Below are 26,261 nucleotides of genomic sequence, written 5' to 3'. Positions count from 1 at the left end.
TCTCCTTCTCCCTCTGCCCCTCCCCCCTGCTCATGCGTGCGCACGCGTGGTCTCTCTCTCATCAATAAATAAATAAAATCTTTTAAAAAATAAATTAAAAAAAGAAAAGAAATGGCTAATTTATTTAACATAAAAATGAGTGTTACAAGCCAGTGAGAAAAAGATAAACAATCCTGTGGAAAATAGGCAAAGGATAGACACAGATAATTCAGGAAAAACAAACAAACAAGAAACCGAGGAAGTAGACATACAAAAATATACTTAACCTTGCTCATGGTTTAAAAATTCCAGGGATGGGGATGCCTGGGTGGCTCAGTCCGTTAAGCATCTGCCTTCAGCTCAGGTCATGACCCCAGGGTCCTGGGATTGAGCCCTACAGCAGGCTCCCTGCTCGGTGGGGAGCCTGCTTCTCCCTCTCCCTCTCCCTGCTGCTCCCCAGCTTGTGCTCTCTCCCTCTGACAAATAAATAAATAAAATCTTTAAAAAAATTCCAGGGATGACGAGATAGCAATTTTCACTTTCAACTGACAAAATCAAAAAGAGTGATGGTAAAACCAGGCGAAGATGTGAGGAAACAGTCCCTTTCGTACATATCTGTTGAGTGTGTTAATTGATACAATGTTTGGTGGTGGCAGTTTTGCAATGTCAAAGTTGACCCAGAAACTTCACTTCTGGGAATATAATCCACAGAAAAACTCCCCGAAGTACACAAAGACAAAAATGTACATGGATGATGATTGCAGCATAGTTCTTAGTAGCTAACAACTGGAAACAAACCACTGAAAAGAATGAGGTAGAGCTACAGGTAACACACACAGAAAGCACAAGAGGCAGTAAAAAGGAAAAAGAACCAGTTACAAAAAATGATGTAGAAAAGGATTCCATTTTTGTTCTGTGTGAAAGAAAAAAATGTAATAGCATATATATTAAAACGTAATGCTGGTTGTTTCTGGGAGTTGGCATTTTGGAGCACCTTCCATTTCTACCTTGCATATTTCTGTCAGATTTGATCCCAAACGAAAGGTAAAATAAAAAGAGTCTTAAAAAATAACAATACGAACATCACTTACGTAGTTTTCTTGCCAAACATGTTTGTTCTGAATCTAAATATGAGGAAACAACCACATAAACCCTGCTTGTGTGATATTCTGCAAGATAACCAGCCTAGACTCCTCAAATTTATCAATATTAATGAAAAATGAAAAGGAGACTATTCAAAAGTAAAAATAACTAAAGAGAGCCAAAAACTAGAGGCACTATGTGATCCTTGATTGGATCCTGAATGCATAAAAAAAAACATTATAAAGGAACTTTCAAGACATAATTGCCTTGGTGAATCTAGGTGAAAGAATAGCGATTCTAGAATTATGTTTTGGGAAATTCTAGTATAGAAAATGCCCCATTAACTGAAATATATTGTGCCCCTCCATGCTAGCTGTTCCCATGGATATATTATCTCATTTAATTTTTGTTATTTATTGAAGAAAAAGATGGTTTCCTTTTGAAGCTAAGACTCTATTACTGTGATTGCTGAGGGATACCGATACATTCAATTCTAGAATATCTTATCTGGTTTATAGATTTCCAGTCAGTGCCTAGATGCCAACTAGGGTTTACTACAAAGTTAGAGAATTTGAAAGCTGGAGGGTATCTTTGAGGTGCATGGATCAACCCTTATAGTTTTACAAATGAGCAAAGGGCCCCAGACAGGCGAGTGACCTACCATAGTTAATTCAAAAGAGCACTAGTTTTGGAAATCTCTCCCCTAAGTTTAGAATTCTTACAATAAAACCATTAAGATGCATTTAACTCTTGCTGAACATCACCAACAGAGTAGGCATCATAACGGCCTGCCCTGAGATGGGCCCCTTCTGCTTGGAAAGAGGCTTACCACTTGGGGAGGAATTGCATGGTAATCCTCAAGGAGCAAAAAGCCTCAGACTCCCAGCACTGCAATAATGCAGACAGTCTGCTGAGTCCAAGCCGAACCAAGACATGCCCTTTGCTTGACTTTTTTATTACATAAGAAAGCACGAGGAGTTCAAGCCAACACTTTTTTCTCCCTAAAAAAAAAAAGAAAAAAAGAAAAAAGAAACGACTGCTTATGGAAGATGGATAACAAGAGTCCTGGGTCCTTTACTTCTCTTCCTGATAAACATGTCCTCACAGCACATTCCCAGAAGGACTCATCCCATCTGGTAGAATGATGAGAGAATGATTAAATCACTTCTCCTTTATAAAATGTGTGTGCCTCCTTCTTACTGGACTGAGACTCCGGATTGACATTCCCCATTTTATATCTCTCTCTGAGAATTATTGCCTGACCTGCACAGCAGACTTGAGAAAATCAAAAAGCTCTCCCTGACTGGTTTATCAGGAAAACAATTCTCCTGATTGGCTTATGTCCACTCCTCAGGGACCAGTGGAATGTCCCACAGGGGTGATGGTGACACTGTGACTTCTCCTTGCGGTGGGCCGGGTACTGGCGGGGCAGGGCAGGCAAAGGGCTTGAGAGGGCACAGGGAGCCACAAAGGTGCCCAAGGCCAAAGTCTGTAGAGGTAATCTGAGTCTAAATATCTGGAAGAGCACATGCAGGGTGAAGTCAGGAGGCTACTGAAATTGGAGTTGCTAAGTTAAGGGTGTGGATCTGAGCAGAAGTGGGCTTGTAGCACAGGCAAGTCAGGACCAGGCAAGAGGGTCTCTGGAAGACAGCGCCAGATTCCAGCTAGCAGGTGCGTCTTGCCATGTGTGGTTGGCAGCGCCTGGTGTTTTGAAGTGGCTGAAGTGGCCAGGATCAGTGGACCTGGAAAAGCCACTGGTCAGTGAACAAAACTAAGAGCACCAGGGTCTGAGTTAGGTCTGAAGTGAAAACTGGATCCCCACATCCAAAGAGGTCAACAGGATGTAAAGTCAAGGACAAACCCATTGCTAGTCCAATAAGCCTGTTTGACAAATCAAGGGAGGAGCAAGAATGCAAGTGTGAAGCCAGGGAGAGCAGGCAGCCATAATGGTCAATGTTGGCAGAGTACAGTACAGCACTGGGGTGGGATGGGCTATATTTAATGATTCCAGGGCCAAGGAGTGGAGGGTACAGCCACTCTTCATTCTGATCCTGTGCTCTGAATGAGATGTGTCTTGTGCCATTAAAAGTACCACCAGAGCTTTCTGCTGTAGGCTTGAGAGGCTGGTATCAAGATGGGCAAGTTCACGAAACCTCAGAAGGTGGTGCTGGTCCTGGCTGGATGCTACTCTGGATGCAAAGCGGTCATCATGAAGAATATTGATGGCGGTACCTCAGACCATCCCTACAGCCATGCTCTGGTGGCTGGAATTGACTGCTTTTCCACAAAGTGACAGCTGCCATGAGTAAGAAGAAAATGACCATGAGGTCAAAGATCAAGTCCTCTACAAAAGTTTATAATATGATCACTCATGCCCACAGGGTACTCTGTGGATATCCCCTTGGACAAAACCGCTATCAACAAGGATGTCTTCTGAGACCCTGCCCTTAAACGCAAGGCCTGACAAGAGGCCAAAGTCAAGTTCAAGGGAAGGTACAAGACCAGCAAGAACAAATGGCTCTTGGTACAAGGGCAGAGGTGGAGCAAGATGGCAGAGGAGTAGGAGACCTGGATTTCATCTGGTCTCAGGAATTCAGCTGAATAGGGATCAAACCATTCTGAACACCTACGACCTCAACAGGAGATCGAAGAGAAGAATAGCAACAACTCTCTGAACAGAAAAGCGACCACTTTCTGGAAGGTAGGACATGCGGAGAAGTGAATCTGAGGCGATAATCAGGAGGATAGACGGCGGGGGAGGGGCCTCCGGCGGCTGCTTCTGGCAAGTGATAGAGCAGTGGAGCACAAAATCGGAACATTTAGAAGTCAGCTCCGCTGAGGGACGTCTCTCCAGTGGCTAAGCAGGGGGTGCAACCCTCGCGGGACAGTGTGGTCTCAGGACTCTCGGGGGTCACAGAAAGACCGGGGGGTGCCTGACTGCGGCAGAGCTCCCAAGTATCAGAGCGGGGAAGCCGGCTACAGAGACAGAGCCGAGGCGCGGGCTCTCAGCTCAGGGTTGCCATAAACTGTGATCCGTGGCACAGTTGGACCACTACTCCTCCAGCAGGGACCCAACAAGCGGCAGATCCGGGGAGACTCCCCTTCCTCTCCCGGGAGGAGTGATGTGGGAGCGCACCACAGGGAACTGCTGGGTTTGGAGACTCCACACGGAGTCGGGTGCCAGAGATAGAAATGCTCAGTCACAGGCCGGGTGAGCACAGAGTGCGGCCAGAGACCGGGGACACGGGAGTGACTGACTGCTTTTCTCTGGGGGCGCACTGAGGAGCGGGGCCCTGAGTTCTTGGCTCCTCCGGGCGGAGACTGGGAGGTCGCCATTTTCACTCTCCTCCTCCAAAGCTGTACCGAAAGCTTGCAGGGAACAAAAGCTGGAGAGCAAACCCGAGCAGCTTGCTTAGCCCAGACCGGCAAGGGCGGGGCAACTCCATCTCCAGCAAAGCATTTGGGAACCACGGCAACAGGCCCCTCCCCCAGAAGATCAGCACGAACAGCCAGCCAAGACCAAGTTTACCGATCAAGGAGAATGGGAGAACTCCAGAGCTAGGGGAATACTGCACATAGAATTCATGGCTTTTTTACCATGATTCATTAGTCTTTCAAAGTTAATTTTTTTAACTTTTTTTCTTGAACTTTTCTTTTTCCCTTTTTCAACCAACATCTTATCAATCCCTTTTCTTAAAAAAAAATTTTATTTTTCATTTTTAGAGTCATATTCTATTCCTTCATAGTAGTTACCCTTATTTTTGACATATATATATAAGTTGTTCTCTCTTTAAAATTTTGAGATACAGTTTCTTCTAACATATCAAAATATACCCTAAATCTCTAGTGTATGGCTTTGTTCTACTCTCCTGCCTGATCACATTCTCTCCCCCTTTTTTTCCTTTCTTTCTTTCTTTTTTTTAAATCCCCTTCTTTCTTTTTTCAAGAACCTTATCAATTCCTTTTTAAAAATTTTTTATAATTTTCATCTTTACCGTCATATTCCATCCCTTCATTGTTTCAACCCTTATTTTGTACATATATAAGTCTTTCTTTCTTTAAAATTTTAGGAGGCACTTTCTTCTAACAGACCAATGTGTCCAAAATACACCCAAAATCTAGTGTGTGGCACTGATCTATGCACTAGCCTTATCATATTTGATCATATTATGTTTTTTTGTTTTGTTCTGTTTTTGTTTCTTTTTACCTTTTTCCTTTCCTTTTTTTTTTTTTTTTCTCTTTCTTTTTTCTTTCTTTCCCTTTCTTTTCCCCTGGTTTCAGGTCTTTTCTGATTTGTTTAGAGTATATTTTCTGGGGACGTTGTTAACCTGTTAACATTTTGTTCTCTCATTCATCTATTCTCCTCTGGACAAAATGACAAGGCGAAAAAAATCACCTCAACAAAAAGAACAAGTGGTAGTACCATCTCCCAGGGACCTACTCAATATGGACATTAGTATGATATCGGACCTAGAGTTCAGAATCATGATTTTAAAGATACTAGCTGGGCTTGAAAAAAGCATGGAAGTTATTAGAGACACCCTTTCCGGAGAAATAAAAGAACTAAAATCTAACCAAGTCGAAATCAAAAAGGCTATTCATGAGGTGCAATCAAAAATGGGGGCACTAACTGCTAGAATAAATGAGGCAGAAGAGAGAATTAGCGACATAGAAGACCAAATGATGGAAAATAAAGCAGCTGAGAAAAAGAGATAAACAGCTACTGGCTCACGAGGGCAGAATTTGAGAGATAAATGATACAATAACACGAAACAACATTAGAATAATTGGGATCCCAGAAGAAGAAGAAAGAGAGAGGGGCAGAAGGTATAATGGAGCAAATTATAGCAGAGAACTTCCCTAATGTGGGGAAGGAAACAGGCATCAAAATCCAGGAGGCACAGAGAACCCCTCTCAAAATCAATAAAAATAGGTCAACACCCCGACATCTAATAGTAAAACTTACGAGTCTCAGAGACAAACAGAAAATCTTGAAAGCAGCTCGGGAGAAGAGATATGTAACCAATAATGGTAGAAACATTAGATTGGCAACAGACCTACCCACAGAGACCTGGCAGGCCAGAAAGGACTGGTATGATATCTTCAGAGCACTAAATGAGAAAAATATGCAGCCAAGAATACTATATCCAGCTAGGCTGTCATTGAAAATAAAAGGAGAGATAAAAATCTTCCAGAACAAACAAAAACTAAAGGAATTGGCAAACATGAAACCAGCCCTCCAAGAAATATTGAAAGAGGTCCTCTAAGCAAAGAGAGAGCCTAAAAGCAGCATAGATCAGAAAGGAACACAGACAATATACAGTAACAGTCACCTTACAGGCAATACAATGGCACTAAATTCATATCTTTCAATAGTTACCCTGAATGTAAATGGGCTAAATGCCCCAATCAAAAGACACAGGCTATCAGATTGGATTAAAAAACAAGACCCATCGATATGCTGTCTGCAAGAGACTCATTTTAGACCCAAAGACACCCCCACATTGAAAGTGAAGGGGTGGAAAACCATTTACCATGCTAATGGACACCAAAAGAAAGCTGGGGTGGCAATCCTTATATCAGACAAATTAGATTTTAAAACAAAGACTGTAATAAGAGATGAGGAAGGACACTATATCCTACTTAAAGGGTCTATCCAACAAGAAGATCTAACAATTGTAAATATCTATGCCCCTAACATGGGGGCAGCCAATTATATAAGGCAATTAATAACAAAAGCAAAGAAACACATTAACAACAATACAATACTAGTGGGGGACTTTAACACCCCCCTCACTGACATGGACAGATCATCTAAGCAACAGATCAACAAGGAAATAAAGACTTTAAATGACACACTGGACCAAATGGACTTCACAGACATATTCAGAACATTCCATTCCAAAGCAACGGAATACACATTCTTCTCTAGTGCCCATGGAACATTCTCCAGAATAGATCACATCTTAGGTCACAAATCAGGTCTCAACCGGTACCAAAAGATTGGGATTATTCCCTGCATATTTTCAGACCACAATGCTTTGAAACTAGAACCCAATCACAAGAGGAAAGTCGGAAAGAACTAAAATACATGGGGGGTAAAGAGCCATTTCTACTAAAGAATGAATGGGTCAACCAGGAAATTAAAGAAGAATTTAAAAAAATTCATGGAAACCAACAAAAATGAAAACACAACTGTTCAAAATCTTTGGGATGCAGCAAAGGTGGTCCTAAGAGGAAAGTATATAGCAATACAAGCCTTTCTAAAGAAACAAAAAAGGTCTCAAATATACAACCTAACCCTACACCTAAAGGAGCTAGAGAAAAAACAGCAAATAAAGCCTAAACCCAGCAGGAGAAGAGAAATAATAAAGATCAGAGTAGAAATCAATGAAAGAGAAACCAAAAGAACAGTAGAACAGATCAAAGAAACTAGGAGCCGGTTCTTTGAAAGATTTAACAAGATTGATAAACCCCTGGCCAGACTTATCAAAAAGAAAAGAGAAATGACCCAAATCAACAAAATCATGAATGAAAGAGGAGAGATCACAACCAACACCAAAGAAATACAATTATAAGAACATATTATGAGCAACTCTATGCCAGCAAATTAGATAACCTGGAAGAAATGGATGCATTCCTAGAGATGTATCAACTACCAAAACTGAACCAGGAAGAAATAGAAAACCTGAACAGACCTATAACCACTAAGGAAATTGAAGCAGTCATCAAAAATCTCCCAACAAACAAAAGCCCAGGGCCAGAGGGCTTCCCAGGGAATTCTACAAAACATTTCAAGAAGAATTAATACCTATTCTCCTGAAACTGTTCCAAAAATAGAAATGGAAGGAAAACTTCCAAACTCATTTTATGAGGCGAGCATTACCTTGATCCCCCAACCAGACAAAGACCCCATCAAAAAGGAGAATTACAGACCAATATCCTTGATGAACATGGATGCAAAAATTCTCACCAAAATACTAGCCAATAGGATCCAACAGTACATTAAAAGGATTATTCACGATGACCAAGTGGGATTTATCCCTGGGCTGCAAGGTTGATTCAACATCCGCAAATCAATCAACGTGGTACAATATATTAACAAAAGAAAGAACAAGAATCATATGATCCTCTCAATAGATGCAGAAAAAGCAGCCTCTTCAACCTCAGCCGCAGCAAATTCTTCCTAGAAACATCGCCAAAGGCAAGGGAAGCAAGGACAAAAATGAACTACTGGGATTTCATCAAGATAAAAAGCTTTTGCCCAGCAAAAGAAACAGTCCACAAAACCAAAAGACAACCGACAGAATGGGAGAAAATATTTGCAAATGACATATCAGATAAAGGGCTAGTATCCAAAAATCTATAAAGAACTTATCAAACTCAACACCCAAAGAACAAATAATCCAATCAAGAAATGGGCAGAAGACATGAAGAGACATTTTTCCAAAGAAGACATCCAAATGGCCAATAGACACATGAAAAAGTGCTCAACATCGCTCGGCATCAGGGAAATCCAAATCAAAACCTCAATGAGATACCCCCTCACACCAGTCAGAATGGCTAAAAGTAACAAGTCAGGAAACAACAGATGTTGCCGGGGATGCGGAGAAAGGGAAACCCTCCTACACTGTTGGTGGCAATGCAAGCTGGTGCAACCACTCTGGAAAACAGTATGGAGGATCCTCAAAAAGTTGAAAATAGAGCTATCCTACAACCCGGCAATTGCACTACTGGGTAATTACCACAAAGATACAAATTCAGGATCCAAAGGGGTATGTGCACCTCAATATTTATAGCAGCAATGTCCCCAATAGCTAAACTGTGGAAAGAGGCAAGATGTCCATCGACAAATGAATGGATAAAGATGTGGTCTATATACACAATGGAATATTATGCAGCCATCAAAAGGAATGAGATCTTGCCATTTGCAATGATGTGGATGGAACTGGAGGCTGTTATGCTGAGTGAAATAAGTCAATCTGAGAAAAACATGTATCATATGACCTCACTGATATGAGGAATTCTTAATCTCAGGAAACAAACTGAGGGTTGCTGGAGTGGTGGGGGGTGGGAGGGATGGGGTGGCTGGGTGATAGACATTGGGGAGGGTATGTGCTATGGTGAGTGCTATGAATTGTGCAAGACTATTGAATCACGGATCTGTACCTCTGAAACAATAATGCAATATATGTTAATAAAAATAAAAAAAAGAAGATAGCAGGAGGGGAAGAATGAAGGGGAGTAAATCAGAGGGGGAGATGAACCATGAGAGATGATGGACTCTGAAAAACAAACTGAGGGTTCTAGAGGGGAGGGGGGTGGGAGGATGGGTTAGCCTGGTGATGGGTATTAAAGAGGGCAGGTACTGAATGGAGCACTGGGTGTTATGCACAAACAATGAATCATGGAACACTACATCCAAAACTAATGGTGTAATGTATGGCGATTAACATAACAATAAAAAATTTTTAAAAAGTTATGATGTAATGTATGGTGATTCACATAACAATAAAAAATTTAAAGAAAAAATAAGTAATAAAAAAAAACAAATGGCTCTTCCAGAAACTGCAGTTTTAGATCTGTTTTGTTTCAGTCATTAAAAATAACACAAAAAAAGTACCACCAGCATGACTATAGTTAATAACACAGTATTACATATTTGAAATTGCTAAGAGAATAGATCTTAAAAGTTCTCATCACAAGGAAAAAAATTTTTGTAACTATGACCAATGACAGATATCAACTAGACTTAGTGGTGATCATTTTCTAATATATATTTGTATAAAATCATTACAATTTCATTACACTGAAACTAATATAATGTTATATGTCGATTTTACCTCAATAAAAAAAAGTATCAGCAGTAACTTTGTTTATTCTTTTGCCTTGCAATTAATTGAGAGTATGAAGGAGAAAAGAGAACTTTGCTTATGGAGAAGAGTATGTTTGTGTTGACTGAAAGTACTATTGGGGACTTCCAGAATTTCAAACACACAGGCATTCCTAAGGGAATATGCTGGGACAGTAGGAAGTGGGGAATATGGCCAAAAGTCTGTTCCATGACCAGCCATACTGAGTTCTCCAAGTGCCTGGTTAGAGATCTCTGCATCTGGTTGAGGTGCTCTCTTTAGAAAAATTCCATGAGAAGGCACACATTTTGGGGAGGGGGTAACATTAGCACACTGGAGAGTCCGAACAGTTCAGTTCAGATACATCTATGCTTATACCTGGAAGGAACGGAATGAGGCCGCTAAGGTACTTGGAAGGCTATGTTCCCAGCCTTCGGGAACTGTGGGGATGGTCCCACATCTATGCAGAGAGGAGGGTAGGGAATGGGGTCCAGTTTATGGGATGCCGGTATACCTACCTTAACCCCAACTTCTACCACACTAGGTCAACTTTTGTCTATTTTGCACATAGGGTTTCTGGGATTTTCTTTCATTTGTCTTCAGACTTTTTGAAAACCACTGCCTTATATCAACCACACTAAGCACTGTCCATGTTCTTAGCTCTGTGTTGGATACTACCTTGGCTGTATCATGCAGGAGGCTCTCCTCAAGGAGTTCACAGTCTCTCTGGAAATTCCAGTTTTATGAAATGCTATAAAGGAGAAAACAAAATAGGGTAGGACTTAAGTGCTGAGTGATGTGTTGGGGGTACAAGTGACTCACAGATTTGAGGGGAAAAAAAGATTCCTGGGCTTTGGTGGGTAAGGAGTCACGTCAAAAGTTTTAGAAATTTCTACCTGAAAAAAGTGATATTTGTGCAGAAGTTTAAAGGAGGAGAGAATTTGAGTGAGTGGGGAAGGCATTCCAAACTGTGGGGAGAGCCTAAACAAAGGTATGGAGATAGGAACGCTCAAGGTCAGTTTGGGAAACAATAAATAGAGAAAACATATGGGTGACTGACAGTGTTTTCCATTTTTTAAATTACTTATTCAGACAGTATCCTGAGCAAGAACAATTTCCTGTGTTTTATAAATAGGTCCCAGTTATTTTAGTGGAACGTAATGCTGATGATCATTCATGGAATGTTCCACAGAGACTTTAGTTTTGTGAGGACCAGGAGAAAATGTGTAAATGTGTAAGGAATGGTCCAGAACATGAAACACCATTAATAAAATTCGAATACCAAGTTTATGCAGAAACTTAGGTTCCTAACCAGGTACTTGTCTCCTTCGCTCTTTCTCCCTCCTGGATTTGTTCCTGATTTATGATGCAAAGTGCCCAAGGCTTCAGATGACATGTACCTCTGGATATGAAAGAACGAGAATAGGAATGGGAGATAATAAAACAGGCACAAGAGATGAAGTCATTTGTCTGAGCTCATAGGGTGGGTGGTGCCAAGGTTATAATTCAGGACATCCATCTCAAGTTTCCTTTCACCCAATATTTCCTACCCAGTTCCAAAACCAAAAAGCGACTAGAATGGTACAGAATCCCAATTCCAGTGATTCCTAAGATGAGAAGTTTTTCACTAGGCTGGTAAGTTTCATAGGTTTGGGATTCCTGTTGCCCAGGCTTGAGAAACATCCCAGTGCATATGACTAGGTTATAGGGTATGCAAAAGAAAGAAGATATTTGAATTCATTAGATTATGGATGGATTTGTATTTTATGGCAATTAGTCAGCGTCATGCTCAATTTTCCTGTGCTGTTCAATTTTCAATGTGTTTCACTAGCATTTGTATCTATATATTGTTCATGTTGGCCTACAAAAGATTATGAGTGAATACATCTTTTTTATTTGTGTTTTTCCTTTGGGTTCCCCTTCCTATAGACGAAGGGCAACAGGAGTGATGGTTATCCTGAATATTCTACCTTCCAGTCAGAGTGCAGTGGTAAAAGAGGAAGTTTGTACTTCACTCACAGCCTGAGTCATTAAAATTAAGTTTTAGAGAAATAGCAGCTCAGCAAAGTACTTCATTATAAAAACTTTCTTAGGAAAAATATCCAACAGATAATCTTGTCTGTATCTGAAGAGACCCCTACCAAACATCTCCATAAGTATGAAATGACACTACTCCTAGTGATTTTCCAGGTTTTTGCAAGCACTTGGATTTGTATCTAAGCCTCCACCCACACCCCAGCTCTCAAAATAAGAATGAATGTTATGAATTTGTCCTCTCATTCTTACAGTTGGATTATTTTATGGGGTAATAAAACCAACACCGATAGCATTTCTGGCCATTCTAATAATCCTCCCACAAATTAAAAAAATACTCCTAGAATTGAAAAGGAAGCTCCATTCAACTTATCAAATGTAATAATAATTGCCTACAAAAATGTCCTTTGACAGGCAGAATTTGTAGTCAGTAAAATAATATTATTTTCACATGGTGTTTAAGATTTGCAGAATCCTTTCTTAGTGACAAAGGTTTTCCTTGGCTTACCCATGCCGTGTAAGTTTTACATTTCATTAGGCAATTTGAAGGAAGGGGTGAAGGTATACATTCATTCATTCGTTCATTAAGACCAAGAGCATGTGCAGGAGCAGGGTGGGGAAGTGGGGTAGAGGAAGAGAGAGAATCCCAAGCAGACTCCATGCTCATTGTGGAGCCTGATAAGGGGCCCAATCCCAAACCCTGAGATCAAGACCCCAGCCAAAATCAAGAGTTGGACCCTAACCAACTGAGCCACCCAGGTGCCCCAAAGGTATTCTTTTTGAACATACTCTCTTTTATGGTGATATGATAGTAACATCAGATTATAAATTAAACCACCAGCTAATCAGAAATTAAGTTCACAGGCATAACCTAAAAGGCATGGCCCAGCATATACTTTTGGTTCCCAACACCCCAACATTTTTAACTTGGGGTGTGAAAGAATTAGAATAGAAATTAGGAGATTTCTGCTTTAGAAATCAAATCAGGTTTTCTCATTTTGACCTTAAATAAGGACAAAAACCAAAATGAAAACAAAACAAAACACATCAGTTTTCTGAGATATGGAAGTTTGGATAACTTCTTTTCTGTGCAGTCCTCAGAAAGGAAGATCCCAGTGCTCTTCATATTTTAACATTATAGATCTGTAAACAGTGCGTGTATGCTCAGCTAATCAGGAAACACAGCTTTCCTTCCTTTCTCCGGTATGTTCTATTCAGCCTTTCCCAAACTGGTATACCTCTCAGCACTGTTTCCACTGAGTGTGACTTGAACAAAGAGCTAGGGAACGGTGGGAGAGGAGAGAATCGTGGTGAGATTTGTTTTGGAAATGTGAGATGTAACATCTACCTCTTGGGTGGTTTATGAAGCATGGAAGTATATTAAAAGCTCTGAGAAAATCTGCAATTAAATTAAGGTCTAACTTTGTTTATCTTAGCATTTCCCAAGCTTAGTTGACCACAAACGCCAGTCCCCTCTAGGCTACGCACTAGAATTCTGTGGGCTACATTTAGATAAACGTCAGCCTGTCACAAGCACTGGCTTTCATTCAGACATGGGCCTCAGAGGCTCTCTTTGCCACCTGACAGCTTTGAGAGTCTGAGCAAGTTACTTTTCCTCTCAGAAGCCTGGTTCCCCATCTGAATTATATGGGAAATAATATCTATCTTACATGATTTTTTTGAAGATAGAGTGTATGCTCAAGAAACATTTACTTCCTTCTGTTTACAAACATGGTAGTATAAGTCTTTCTGTGTTTCAACACGTATTCCAATATTCTCTCTAATAAGACTATCTTTTTCCAGTCTCATCGCCCAGGAACATGGGGAAGTGTTAACACTGCTTTAGAGTCAGACTCTGTAGAATATAATCTTACTGTGTGACTTATGACTTCAGGCAAGTTATCAACTCTCTCTGTGCCTCAGTGTCCCCACCTGTAAAATGGGTTTAATAATGGTACTTGCTTCTCAGGTTGTGAAGATTAAAGGCTAGTATTGATAAAGCACTAAGAATAACACCTGGCATAGAGTAAGTGTTCAATATTCTCATTAAAGCTACTAGTAGGGCACCTGGGTGGCTCAGTCAGTTAAGCAACGGCCTTTGGTTCAGGTCACGATCCCAGGGGCCTGGGATGGAGCCCTGCATCATGCTCCCTGCTCCACAGGGAGTCTGCTTCTTCCTTTGCCCCTCCCCCCACTTGTTGTGTGTGTGCGTGTGTGTGTGTGTGTGTGTGTCTCTCAAATAAATAAATAAATAAAATCTTTAAAAAAATAAATAAAGCTACTAGTAGTCTCATTTTCTTTTTTTTAATTAATATTTTATTTATTTATTAGAGAGAGAGAGAGAGAGCACGAGCAAGGGAAGTGGCAGGCAGAGGGAGAAGCAGGCTTCCCGCTAAGCAGGGAGCCCGATGCGGGGCTCGATCCCAGGACCCTGGGATCATGACCCGAGCCCAAGGCAGCCGCTTAACTGGCTGAGCCACCCTGGCACCCCAGTAGTCTCATTTTCTAATCATACACTAAGCTCCAGCCACACTAGGCTCCTTGCTACCCAAAGATACCTGATGTTTTCCCATATCCACATCTGTGCTTTTGCCTTTCCGCATCTTTTCTTCCTGGTGAAATCTTATCCATCCTTCCAGGCCTGCCATGAATGCTACCTCCTTGGTGAAGCCTAACCAGATGTCTTCCTGCTGGAGGCTACCCCAGCTCCAAGGGGCTTTGTGGTCTCCTCCTGGCTCTTACCATGTTTGACTTTGCATTCAATGAGTTTTATATTCCTGGAGGAGCAACACAGACACACACACACATACACACACACACTCAGTAACCAGCACCCAAAGTGTGATCTAGCAGGTACAACTTCAGGCTGAGAATCAGTAAACATGGACTCTGGTCCCAGACCAGCCACTCTGTAACCCTGGACAAGTTGCTTTGCAGGAGCTTTGGTTTCCCCTTTCTTAAAACAGTCAGTTGGATTAAGCCAGCTCTAAAGCCTCTTCTATCTCTACGCTTCTGTAAGTCTAGTACACACTCCTTGGGCAGCCATCTAGAAGCCTGTGGAACATCCAGAAAATAGAAGGAACAAAGTTTGAGCCAGAAATGTCTGATCAGAAACACCTGTTGCACTATTTATAAAAGCAAAAGACTGAACAACCCAAATAAATAAAGTGTGGTGTATCATGAAATACTATGCAGCTGTAACAACAACAACAAAAAATAAGGAAAGCTGATGAGGAATGATCTCTAGGATGCATTAAGTGAAAAAAAGCAAGGTGCAGAACAGTGTTTGTAGAATGCTCCCTGTTGTATGTTAGAGAGAAATTATAAGAATATATATTTGATTTTGTTTATATGTGCCTAAACAGACACTGGGCAGGTGCCCTGGAAGAGGACACAAGAAAATTTTAAAATGGTTACCTATAGGAAATGGGGTGGGGTATGGGGTGGGTGGGGCCAGGGTGACAGAATTTCAATGCATTCCTTTTAATACGATTTTATTTATTTATTCACTTATTCATTTATTTATTAATCTCTACACCCAATGTGGGGCTCCAGCTCATGACCCCGAGATCAAGAGTCACTTGCTCTTCTGACTGAGCCCAGGCAGGCATCCTTACCATTTTGATTTTTTAATGATGTGAATGTATTGCCTGTGAAAGAAAAAATTAAAAGAGAAACCGTGACAATGATTTTTAGCAAAAAACAGATATTTATCTTATTTGTTTATTTGCAGTTTTTAGTGAGGCTCAGGCTGAACTAAGGAATGATGTACTAATTTATTGTTGCTGTTTTGTACTGGAATATGAATCCCTACGGCACACTTGTCATTGGAAAGGTGAAACTTTGGCCGTTTGGGTATTCTTGGAGTTTTCTTCTCAAGCTGGCCATCTTGATTCCCCAGTTCATGCCTCCTGATGCAGATGCTCAGCAACCAGAGGTTTCCACCCATCTGGGATGTAGCTGGAGGTCATGTGAATGGTCTCAGTGTGTTCTTTCTGGAGGATCTGGAGAATTCTGTTGAGGAGGAAGGGAGGGGGCAGCCTAACAAATTCTCAAATCCTCTTGGAAGGCAAACAAACAGAGGAACATTGGAATCAGAGAAGGCTCTGATTCTCTTTTTAAGGATGGTTAAAGATGATAGGTAGCATCTACACTCCAACAGCTAAGACACAGTTCCGGGAATACTTCTGGATAACTTTTCCAGCTTGCCCACAGAATCTACCCCTTGGAGAGCATAAACCTTCCTCCCAATAGGTGAAATCCCATGTTTTTCTCAAATTTAGGTAGCCCACCACCTTAAGAAATTTAGACCTGTAAATATTTTTTGTTTCTACCACAGGGTCTCACAGCAATGAGAAATCCAACGTATGGCATTCTCAGCTTGCTTTGGTCCAAGGTCCCATTTGGAGAGATTCCTGAGATTAAATTACTTGCAGCTGAGGCAGGCCCACACTTAGCATATATGGCATCAACCCCAGCACTCCCACTTGGCTGCTCCTGGGAAGGCTTCAGAAGAGCTTTTCAAAGCAGACCTCATAAAAATAAACACCCCCACCACTACGTAGCCCCATCTCCTGTCCCCTTCAAAAAACAAACAACAATACCCCTCTGTTCAACAAACACAGGGGGATTTTCTGTTTCAAGTATTTTTTCTTATTTCATATTGGCAGCACTTGTTAAGAAACCAATGACTTTCAAGTTGAATAAACTTTGAAACATAAGCACATAAGAATTCAGGTACTTAAAACTTCCTCAAACTTAGATACATCCTTACAGGCTTCACCTAAAAAAGTCTCTTTAAAGTTTTATTAAAATTATTTCAGTTAAAAAAAGGGGTACCTTTAACCCCATATTTTGAGTCATTATGTTTGCTTTTAAAGCTAGCAAGAAAAATATCTTAAGATCCTATTTCCTGGGCACCTGGGTGGCTCGGTCAGTTAAGCGTCTGCCTTCGGCTCGGGTCATGATCCCGTGGTCCTGGGATCAAGTCTCGTGTCAGGCTCCCTGCTCAGTGGGGAGTCTGCTTCTCCCACTACCCCTCCCCCCTGCTCGTGCATGCACTCTCTCGCTCACTCTCTCAAATAAATAAATTAAAATTAAAAAGTGCTGAATACTTTCCAGGCACTATTCTAAAAAAGATCCTATTTCCCTTTTTCAGTCTTAGAAACAAACTTAGAAACTTGGTGTCAGATCTGGGTTTGAGTTCTGTTTTCATCACTTACTAGCTGTAAGACCTCAGACAGCTAATCCAATTGATTTGTAGCCTCAATTTCCTCATTGGTAAAATGGTGTAAAATAGTATGAGTACCTGTAATAAACAAACAGATATAAGCAATAATAAAATGAGGACATGTATCAAAGTGCCTAGAGATATATATGAGTGACAAAAATAACAGTGTTAAAACAATAACAAAAAATTATTATGCTTCGGGGCATTTGGGTGGCTCAGTTGGTTAAGCGACTGACTCTTGATCTCAGCTAAGGTCTTGATCTCAGGGTGGTGAGTTCAGGCCCTGCATTGGGCTCCATGCTGGGCTTGGAGCCTACTTAGAAAAATTGTTTTATTATACTCCATATCTCATCTGGGGGGAATGCTTACTAACTAAAATTGAGCAAATACAGTATTTTCTTTTTTTTGTGATTCTTTGAGGTTCGAATTTCAGTCTTAAATAAATGCTTATCATTAAAATTGAACTCTTGTGTGGTCTAGCCTGTGTATAAAAGAAAAAACCCTAGAGGAGAAACCAGCGTACCAACCATGAGAAGCAAGCAAGGAGAGAATTTCATTGCCTCCACAGCAGATGTTTGGATAGTTTTAGTGTTTTATTGTCATGCCCTGAGAATGAGACATAGCATTAATGCTGTGACTGGGCATCCCTACCCCCTGAGAATCCACTGAGGATACTCCAACATCGGAAATATAATTGGGGGCAAAGTGGACAAGATCTAATCACTCAATCCAGACAGAATGAAGGTTTCTCCTCAAACCGGTGGCATATTAAACTTTTCTGACCTCTGTGGGGAAGGGATTTTTCTTTTTCTCTCTCTTCTTCACCCATCAGCCTATGAATTTCTGCAATGTCTTGAATGAATTCTAGGCATGAATCTAGCCTACTTCTGGAATCCTTTACAGTAAACTATGTCACATTGGTGGGGTGGGGTTATCTTGAGGCAATGGTCCTCTATTATTGCCAAGGTAATCTTTGGACTTCCGAAAGAATGACACCAGTCATGAAAATATTAGCCATGTCTGCCTTCTGCTCACAAAGAGCACCATGGCTTGCTACCCAGAGATACCAAGGCCATTGTGAAAGAAGCACTACGGAAAGCCTGGAAGTTGGAAACTTGACGTCACTTTGGATTCTCACTTGGTAGCGTATTCCAAATTCTAGTTGCCTTTCTTCAGTTTTCCTGAGTCTAAATAGTGAGGATTCCAATTACTGGAGTCCCCATTGACAATATCTGGAACAAAGTTGTCAAATAGAAATAGAATGTGAGCCACGTATGTAATTTAAAACTTTTGCAATAGCCTTATTTGAACAAATAAAAAGAAATGGTGAAATTAATTTTAAAAATAGGTTTTATTTGACCCATTATATCCAAAATATCATTGCAACATATAATAGATATTTTAAAAATTGAGATATTTTACATTATTTTTACCAAGTCTTTGAATCCGGTATGTATGTAGATTTCACAAAATTTACAGTTAAAATAAGTAGATTAAAATATACAAGTTGTTCCAAACATAGTTAAAAATTTTCTAATAACTGAAACCAAGAGCCAATGTTTAAATTTAAATCTCAGTTCATTAAAATTAAGTAGAATTAGAAATTCAGTTTCTCTGTCACTCCAGCTATATTTCTAGAGGCTACTGTATGGGACAGTGTAGGCTGAGAAGATGAAGAAAGAGGGTGCGATGTTTTATGGAGGGCCATCACACTCAGGGCTCTTCCCCTCACCCTCAGTTGGTACGTGCCAAAGGGAGGTTCCAACAGCTTTTTTTCCCCCCAATTTCTTGTTTGTTCCCAACAATAAGGACTCAGAATCACTTTTATATTTCTGTGGTGGGATAATTAGAATCAAGCTGTCTTAAAATAGACAAGTAGAACAATCAGCTTGTATATGAGAGGTAAATTGTGACAAACCCTTTTTCAAGAGGAGCATATAGGAAAGTTTTAAAGAACATGCAAGGGCACCTGGGTGGCTCAGTTGGTTAAGTGGCTGTGTTCGGCTCAGGTCATGATCCCAGGGGTTCTGCATCGGGCTCCTTGCTCATTGGGGAGCCTGCCTCTCCCTCTGCCTGCTCTGCCTGGCACTCCCCCCCCCCCCCCCGCTTTGCTCTCAATCTCTCTCTCTCTCTCTGATAAATAAATAAATAATAAATAAATAAAAAAAATCTTAAAAAAAAACAAAAAGAGAACATGCAGAAGCCCATTTCCCTGATGTGACAAGTTGTTGGTTGGTTATTGAAAAATGATGTTAAATGAGGAATAAAAAAGACTTTCACTTTTGAATTATATTTTTTTAATTGAAGTGAAATCCAGATAACATAAAACTATTTCAAAGCAAACGTTTCAGTGGCATTTAGTATCTTCATCATGTTGTGTAACTACCACCTCTATGTAGTTCTAAAACACTTTGATCACCCCCAAATAAAATTCCATACCAACTAAGTGGTTATACCCCATCTTCTTCCCTGCTCCTCCCCTAGTCCCTGGCAACCATCAGTCTATGTTCTATCTCTGTGGATTTACCTATTCTGGATATTTCATAAAAATGGAATCAAATAATAAGTGACATTTTGTGTCTGTTATTTTTTTTTCCCCCACATTGTAACATACATGATTGCTTCATTCCTTTTATGGCTGAATAGTATTCCATTGTATGTATATACCATATTTTGATTCATGCATTAATGGACATTTGGGTTGTTTCTACCTTTTGACAATTGTAAATAGTGCTATTATGAATATTTGTGTACAACTGTGTGAATACCTGTTTTCATTTCTTTTGGGCATATACCTAGGAATGGAATTGCTGGGTAACATGGTAATCCCATTTAACTTTTTGAGGGACTGCCAAACTATTTTCCATAACATCTGCACCATTTTACATTTCCACCAGCAATATATGAGGCTTCCATTCCTCCACATTGTTGCTGATACTTGTTATTTTCTTTCTTTTTTTAAGAAAATTAAAGCCATCCTAGTGGGTATGAAATGGTATTTCAGAGTGGTTTTGATTTGCATTCCTCTAATGACTAACGATGTTGAACATATTTTCATGTGCTCAAAGGCCATTTGTATATCTTCTTTGGAGAAAATTCTATTTAAGTCCTTTGTGCATTGTTGAATTGGGTTGTTTGTTGTTGAGTTGTAAGAGTTCTTTATATATTACGGATAGTAGACCCTTAACAGATGTGTAATTTGCAAATATTTTTCTCTTATTCTCTAGATTGCTTTTTCACTTTCTTGATAATGTTTTTCGATGCACAAAAGTTTTAAATTTTGATGAGGTCCAATTTGTCTCTTTTTATTTTTGTTGCTCATGGTTTTGGCGCCATATCTAATAATTCGTTGCCTAATCCTTGAGACACATTTTGAAAAAAAACAATAGATTTATATCCGGAAAGAGACATAAAATTTTACTTTACTTGAAACTTATAAATGTATGTTTACCTGCTAATATCTTGATGGTCGAAGGGTTTCTTCCAACATGTTTACAGAGTGAAAGGCCACTTTGTCTTGCATAAGCCACAGCTATCTGATACACTCTTATTTCTTTTAACTTGACTAAGAACTTAGAGACACTAGCAAAGCAACTGGACTCTGGATATTTCAAGGTTTTTATGATTTCCATTCCTCCCTACATTTTATTATCTTGCCCACCTATAATTTGATGGCAATATTTTTAGCCTTTAATCAGACGTTTAAAAATATGCAACTTACTTATCACTGAAAGGAGTCTCTCTGCACACTCATATTTGATTGATGTATTAATTATAAGTATAATTATTATAAAATAGTTCAATTGTCATAAGTGGCATAAATAAATTTGGGAATAAACCCAAATGACTTGGTAAATATATAGCATAATGGTGAGACCTGAAAATACAGGTGTAGCAGAGGATAGCCTACTGTCAGAATGTGCTTGGTGTGCCATGGACATCCATCAGCATGCTCACAATACAGAGGGAATGAACAGTGTAATCCAACAAGTGTATTAACTGAAGAAGAGGTGAGAAAGCATTTATTCTATTCTTCTAGAGGTCTCGATTTAGAATTATTTTTAAAACATTTTTATTTTTATTTTTTGAGAACATTTTTAAAACTTGTGGTAACATACATAATGTAAAATTAACCATTTTTTACCCTTTTAAGTGTACAGTTCAATGGCTTTAAGTACATTCACATACCTGTGCAAATATTACCACCATTCATCTCAAAGAACTTTTTCTTTTTTTAAAATGATTTTATTTATTTGACAGAGAGAGAGTGCACACAAGCAGGGGGAACAACAGAGAGAGAGGGAGAAGCAGGCTCTCCGCCAAGCAGGGAGCCCAATGTGGGGCTCCATCCCAGCTCCCTGGGATCACGACCTGAGCTGAAGGCAGACGCTTAACCGACTGAGCCACCCAGGCGCCCCACAAAGAACTTTTTCATCTTGCAAACCTAATTACTTTTTAATAATATGCAATGCCAAGCACACAGTTCTGATATGCTATCTTCTAAGCAGATACCAGTGGCATTTAGTAGCAGTGTGAATTTGGGCAACTCATTTAACCTACTGGTTGTCTTCAGTTTTCTAACCTATAAAATGGGGTTAATATCTATCCCACAGAACTAACAAAAAGGACAAAAAATATATCTGCTAAAGCGCTTTAAAAACTAGAAAGCATTTTACAATTGCTACTTATGGTTATTTTTATTAATAGAAAATTTGAGGATTCTTTCCTAGAAAGCTGAGGCTACTTATCATTTTATAAATATTATTTCTACACATTTAGGTTATTCAGATTTATCATCATATATATATTTTACATATATGAATAGTATTCCATTGTATGTATATACCATATTTTGATTCATGCATTAATGGACATTTGGGTTGTTTCTACCTTTTGACTATTGTAAATAGTGCTATTATGAATATTTGTGTACAACTGTGTGAGTACCTGTTTTCAGTTCTTTTGGGCATACATATATGTATTTTACTTGTTTACTTATTTATTAATTGACTGATTGACTTCCATCCTAGTAGAATGGAAGATCCAAGAGGGCAATGAGTTTTTTACTGTTTTGCCCACTGCTCTATTTCAAAGCCTAGAACAGACTAAGGCATATATATTTCTCAAATAAATGAAAGAATGAATTACGTTATACAGCAGTAAATGTGTTACTAGTGCTTAAAAACCATTCATTCATAATATTGACCCCTCAAACATATAAGTCTTTAGGCTTTCCCAGTGCAAAATCAGTATGTGTGAAGCTCCAAATAGAATATTTCTACTAGGAGGAAACTTCCCAGACTAGTCCGAGTTGAAAGGAAGTCAAGTCTAGGAGTGAACAGAGATGAAAAAAAAATTATTCAAATTTTCAAAATGTGTTCTGAATTTAAAATTTTAAGCTATTATCAATACAATAAAAGATGGGTTTAAATTGGGTTAATTTAATGTAACCAAGGAAATACTTTAAGTGTCATTCTCTCTTTTCTAAATAAACAGGCAGACAATACTATTATTTATCAATATCTGGTTTCAAGTGTAGCTATGTGACTTGCTCTGGCAAATAAAATGTGAGTGGAGGTAACCTTGTGTCATTTCTGGGTGGAAGTATTTAGTTGCTGGTACTTAGCCCTCCATCATACTCTTCCCTTACATTTGAGATTGTAGAAGTATGTACTGACATGGGAGAACCATAATATTAAAGTATTCGGGAACACTGAACTGACATATAGAAGACAGCTTCCCCAGAGAGTCTCTTGGAACCACAGTTGATTTTATATAAGAAATAATTTAATTTTCGCTGATTTGGAACTTGTGTATTATACTGAGATTTGGGAATTTTGTATTATAACATCATAACCTAGTCAGTCTATAGTGACTAATATATATATAGAGAGAGTATTTTCCCCTACATTTTGAATGGAAAGTTAAAATAACAATTTATATCTGAAAAAATTTTGTAATAAAGTACTATTTCTATGGGAGACAAAGCCATATATAATCACATGGTTTTAAAAATGGAGAGTAGTATTATAGTATGTTACACACATGGTATCAATAGTTCTAGATTCCTTTAAATCATCTTGTGATGTGAGGAAGAACTTCAACAAAGCTGCTTCTGAGATATTTGAGAATAATCCTTTTGAGTTATCATAATTACTAAGGCTTTTCATCTTTTTCTAGATTCTTGCCTTTCACAGAAATATACGCCTTCTCCAATAATCTCTCCATATTTAGATTGTCTTTTCTTTGACCTGTTACTTTTTTGGGGGGGTTCAGTAGTACCCTGGACTCTCCTAGATGATGATTTTTTTTTTCCACCAAAGGGTAAGAATTCAAAATTGTGAGGTATTTATAGTGAAAGTCTGGTGAAAACTCAGGTATTTATAGTGAAACTCTGAATCCTTGCCTTTTACATTTTTGGAATACTTATTGGCACTTTACTAGAGTACTTTGCTAAGGTTGTGTGTGGCCTTGCTTTTTGAAAGAAATTTTTAAAAAAATTAAGGGAGGTGACTCATTCAGCAAATGTAGAGTTAGTCAAGTACTATTATCTGTGATAAAGGAAGCTGTTAAGAGTCACCATTTCAGAATAACACTGGAAGAATTTAAACAAGCATTTTCCCGAATTGCCATTGTTTTCTTTGGTATTTCATTAACATTGTGGGTGGGGAGGTGCTGAGGGCTATGGAGCAAAATAAATAAAAGGGAAACAACTTTCATTCCTGGTGGATTTCCTGTATTACCTAATGAGGGCGGCCGCTTACATGTTGATTCTATACAATTCAATTCAACAAATATTTTTCCAACACCTCTTAAGTGCCTGCTATGTACAAACAGCGAACAAACAGACAAAAGAACCCTGTCCTTGAAGAGTTCTTTCTGGACGTGTTGATCGATCCTTTGAGAAAAATGCTAAATTATTTGCTTTTCTCAATATTTTTTCATATATATCAAAAGCAAACATTGGTACATTCAAACTGATGGTGAAGCACTAAAAGGAAGAATCATCTTCACTTTGCTTGAACAATTTCATTTAGATTTATTTAAAAATATTCATTTAAGGTCCTGAGTTGTTTCATAAAAATAGTCACATAAAAATACATGTAAAAAATACAAACTCATCAGCCCTCGGGTCTATTGATTTCAGATATAAGCATGATCTGAACTATTTATCTTTCATTTTCTGTTTTGTTTTTCAGTTCAGGGGTTGAGGGTCAGATCTTTTTTTTTTTTAAAGATTTTACTTATTTATTTATGAGAGACAGAGAGAGGGAGAAAGAGGCAGAGGGAGAAGCAGGCTCCCAAGGAGCAGGGAGCCCGATGCAGGACTCGATCCCAGGACTCCAGGATCATGACTTGAGCCGAAGGCAGACGCTTAACCATCTGAGCCACCCAGGAACCCTGAGGGTCAGATATTTAGGGAGAAAAGCCTTTGGGCTATCGAGAAGGGCCCCTCCTCCCTCTGAAAGCTTACAGTGCCGCCGCTGGGCACCTACATAGCAGGCAGAACGTCAGTTTCCCTAGACTCTGCTCTCTAAAGAGCGTTTCTATTCGTGGACACGGTGATGACACCATCTTTTCTCCCTGACAGTGGCGGTTCCAGAATTTCTACATAGCTGGGGGATTGGGTGGGCAAGCTGGTTGAGAAGGGGCGTTGGCACTTGACAGAAACTCGACTGAGTGTCCGGTGTCCATCTCAGGGTTTGCGCGTAGGGGGAGAAATCAAACCCTCAAGCCATCAGGGGGCTTGTACTGAAGCTTGAAGGACCCCACTACGCAAGGGTGGTTCGGGAAGAGCACACAGTTTTAGGTTAAAGTGAGCCAGAACGCCCAGAGGCAGGAGTTGGACAAACCACTTGTAGGGTCTGTTCGCAGCTACCGGGAGGGACAGGGTGAAGAAGCACTCACAAGGGGGTGGGGGGAGGAAGAGCTTGACTTCACCGAGTAACAATTCCCTGCCCCCATCGCCCAAGGTTTCCCACGGAGAGGTCCCTGTCGCTCTTCATCAGGCTGGGCGGAACCTATAAGGCATCACCACTTAAATTCTAAAATCAAACCAACCAAACCACGTTCTAAAACCTCCCTCAACACTCTCCGTCGCGTTCCAAACCCAAACATCGCGGGCGACAAGAGGCTGCACAAATCACGTAGAAAATTAGGCTGCCCCTTTCCAAGGCGATAATCAAATTAGCCTCAAATTAAACGTGAAATTGGCCCTCGCCGGCTGTGGGGACAAAGCCCCCATTGTCCCTTTGCCCGGGTAGCAGCGGCGGCGGCGGTGCCCACCCTGCCTAGGCCAGCCCTGGTGGGTCCCCGCGGCAGAGGACGAGGTCGGCGGCGGGCTGGAGCAGAGCCTGGGCTGGGGAGTGCGTGGACGCGCCCGAGGTTCGGCTAGCGCGCGCAGCAGGCGCTGGGTGGGCGGCTGCGGGGCTCCGGGCAGGCGCCGAAGGCAGGCGAGGGAGGAACCGAGTGAGGGAGGAACCGAGTGAGGGAGGAACCGAGTGAGGGAGGAGCGGCGAGCGGAGCGGAGTGTGGAGGGTGTGCGGGAAAGAGCGTGTGCGCGCGCGTGTATGCGCACTCCCGGCGCCCGCGCGCTCCCTCTCCCCGCCCCTCGCCCCCTCCCTGCCTGCTCCCTCCCCTTCTCCCCCCGCCCCGCGCTCCCGCCCAGCCCCCGGAATCAGTGCAGCTGTTGCCGTGCAGGCTGCGGATTCCTCCAGTCCCTCCCTCGGCCGCCTCTCCGCCCGGAGCGAGCGCGCAGCCCCGCGCAGCAGCGCCCACCGGTCCCGTCCTGTGAGCCCCGGCCCCAGCCGCGGACAGCCCCGCGGAGTCGCCTCCCGGCCCACCCGCCCGGCCGCCGAGGAGCGGGAGGAGGACGGGACCCCGGCGCCCCCACCCCCCTAACCGCGGGAGGTAGGTGGGGGGCCTAGGCAGGAAGATGCCAACTCACTGGGGCTGCCTCCCGGGCGGGCTCCTGGGAGGCGGGAGGGCAGGAGGAGGGGCGCGGGCCCAGGCCGGGAGGACGCCGCTGCCCCACCGCTGCCCCACCGCTGCCCTGCGCCCTGAGAGCGGCGTGGGGGCGGGGA

General features: G+C 41.0%; 1 protein-coding gene and 1 pseudogene across 1 annotated transcript in view; both read left to right on the top strand.

Moving 5' to 3' along the window:
- The first annotated feature begins 3,196 nt into the window (after positions 1-3,196).
- Positions 3,197-26,079, top strand: LOC113938451 (annotated as a pseudogene).
- The window catches only part of SPTBN1 (spectrin beta, non-erythrocytic 1), a 192,669-nt gene continuing 192,293 nt past the window's right edge, over positions 25,886-26,261 (top strand). Inside the window, exon 1 of the mRNA XM_027622166.2 lies at positions 25,886-26,088. The gene's annotated coding sequence lies outside the window, so the exon portion shown is untranslated. The remainder of the gene's footprint in view (positions 26,089-26,261) is intronic.

The sequence above is a fragment of the Zalophus californianus genome, chromosome 8 (genome assembly GCF_009762305.2).
Source record: "Zalophus californianus isolate mZalCal1 chromosome 8, mZalCal1.pri.v2, whole genome shotgun sequence".
Lineage (NCBI taxonomy): Eukaryota > Metazoa > Chordata > Mammalia > Carnivora > Otariidae > Zalophus > Zalophus californianus.
This window is presented reverse-complemented; position numbering and strand designations above follow the sequence as displayed.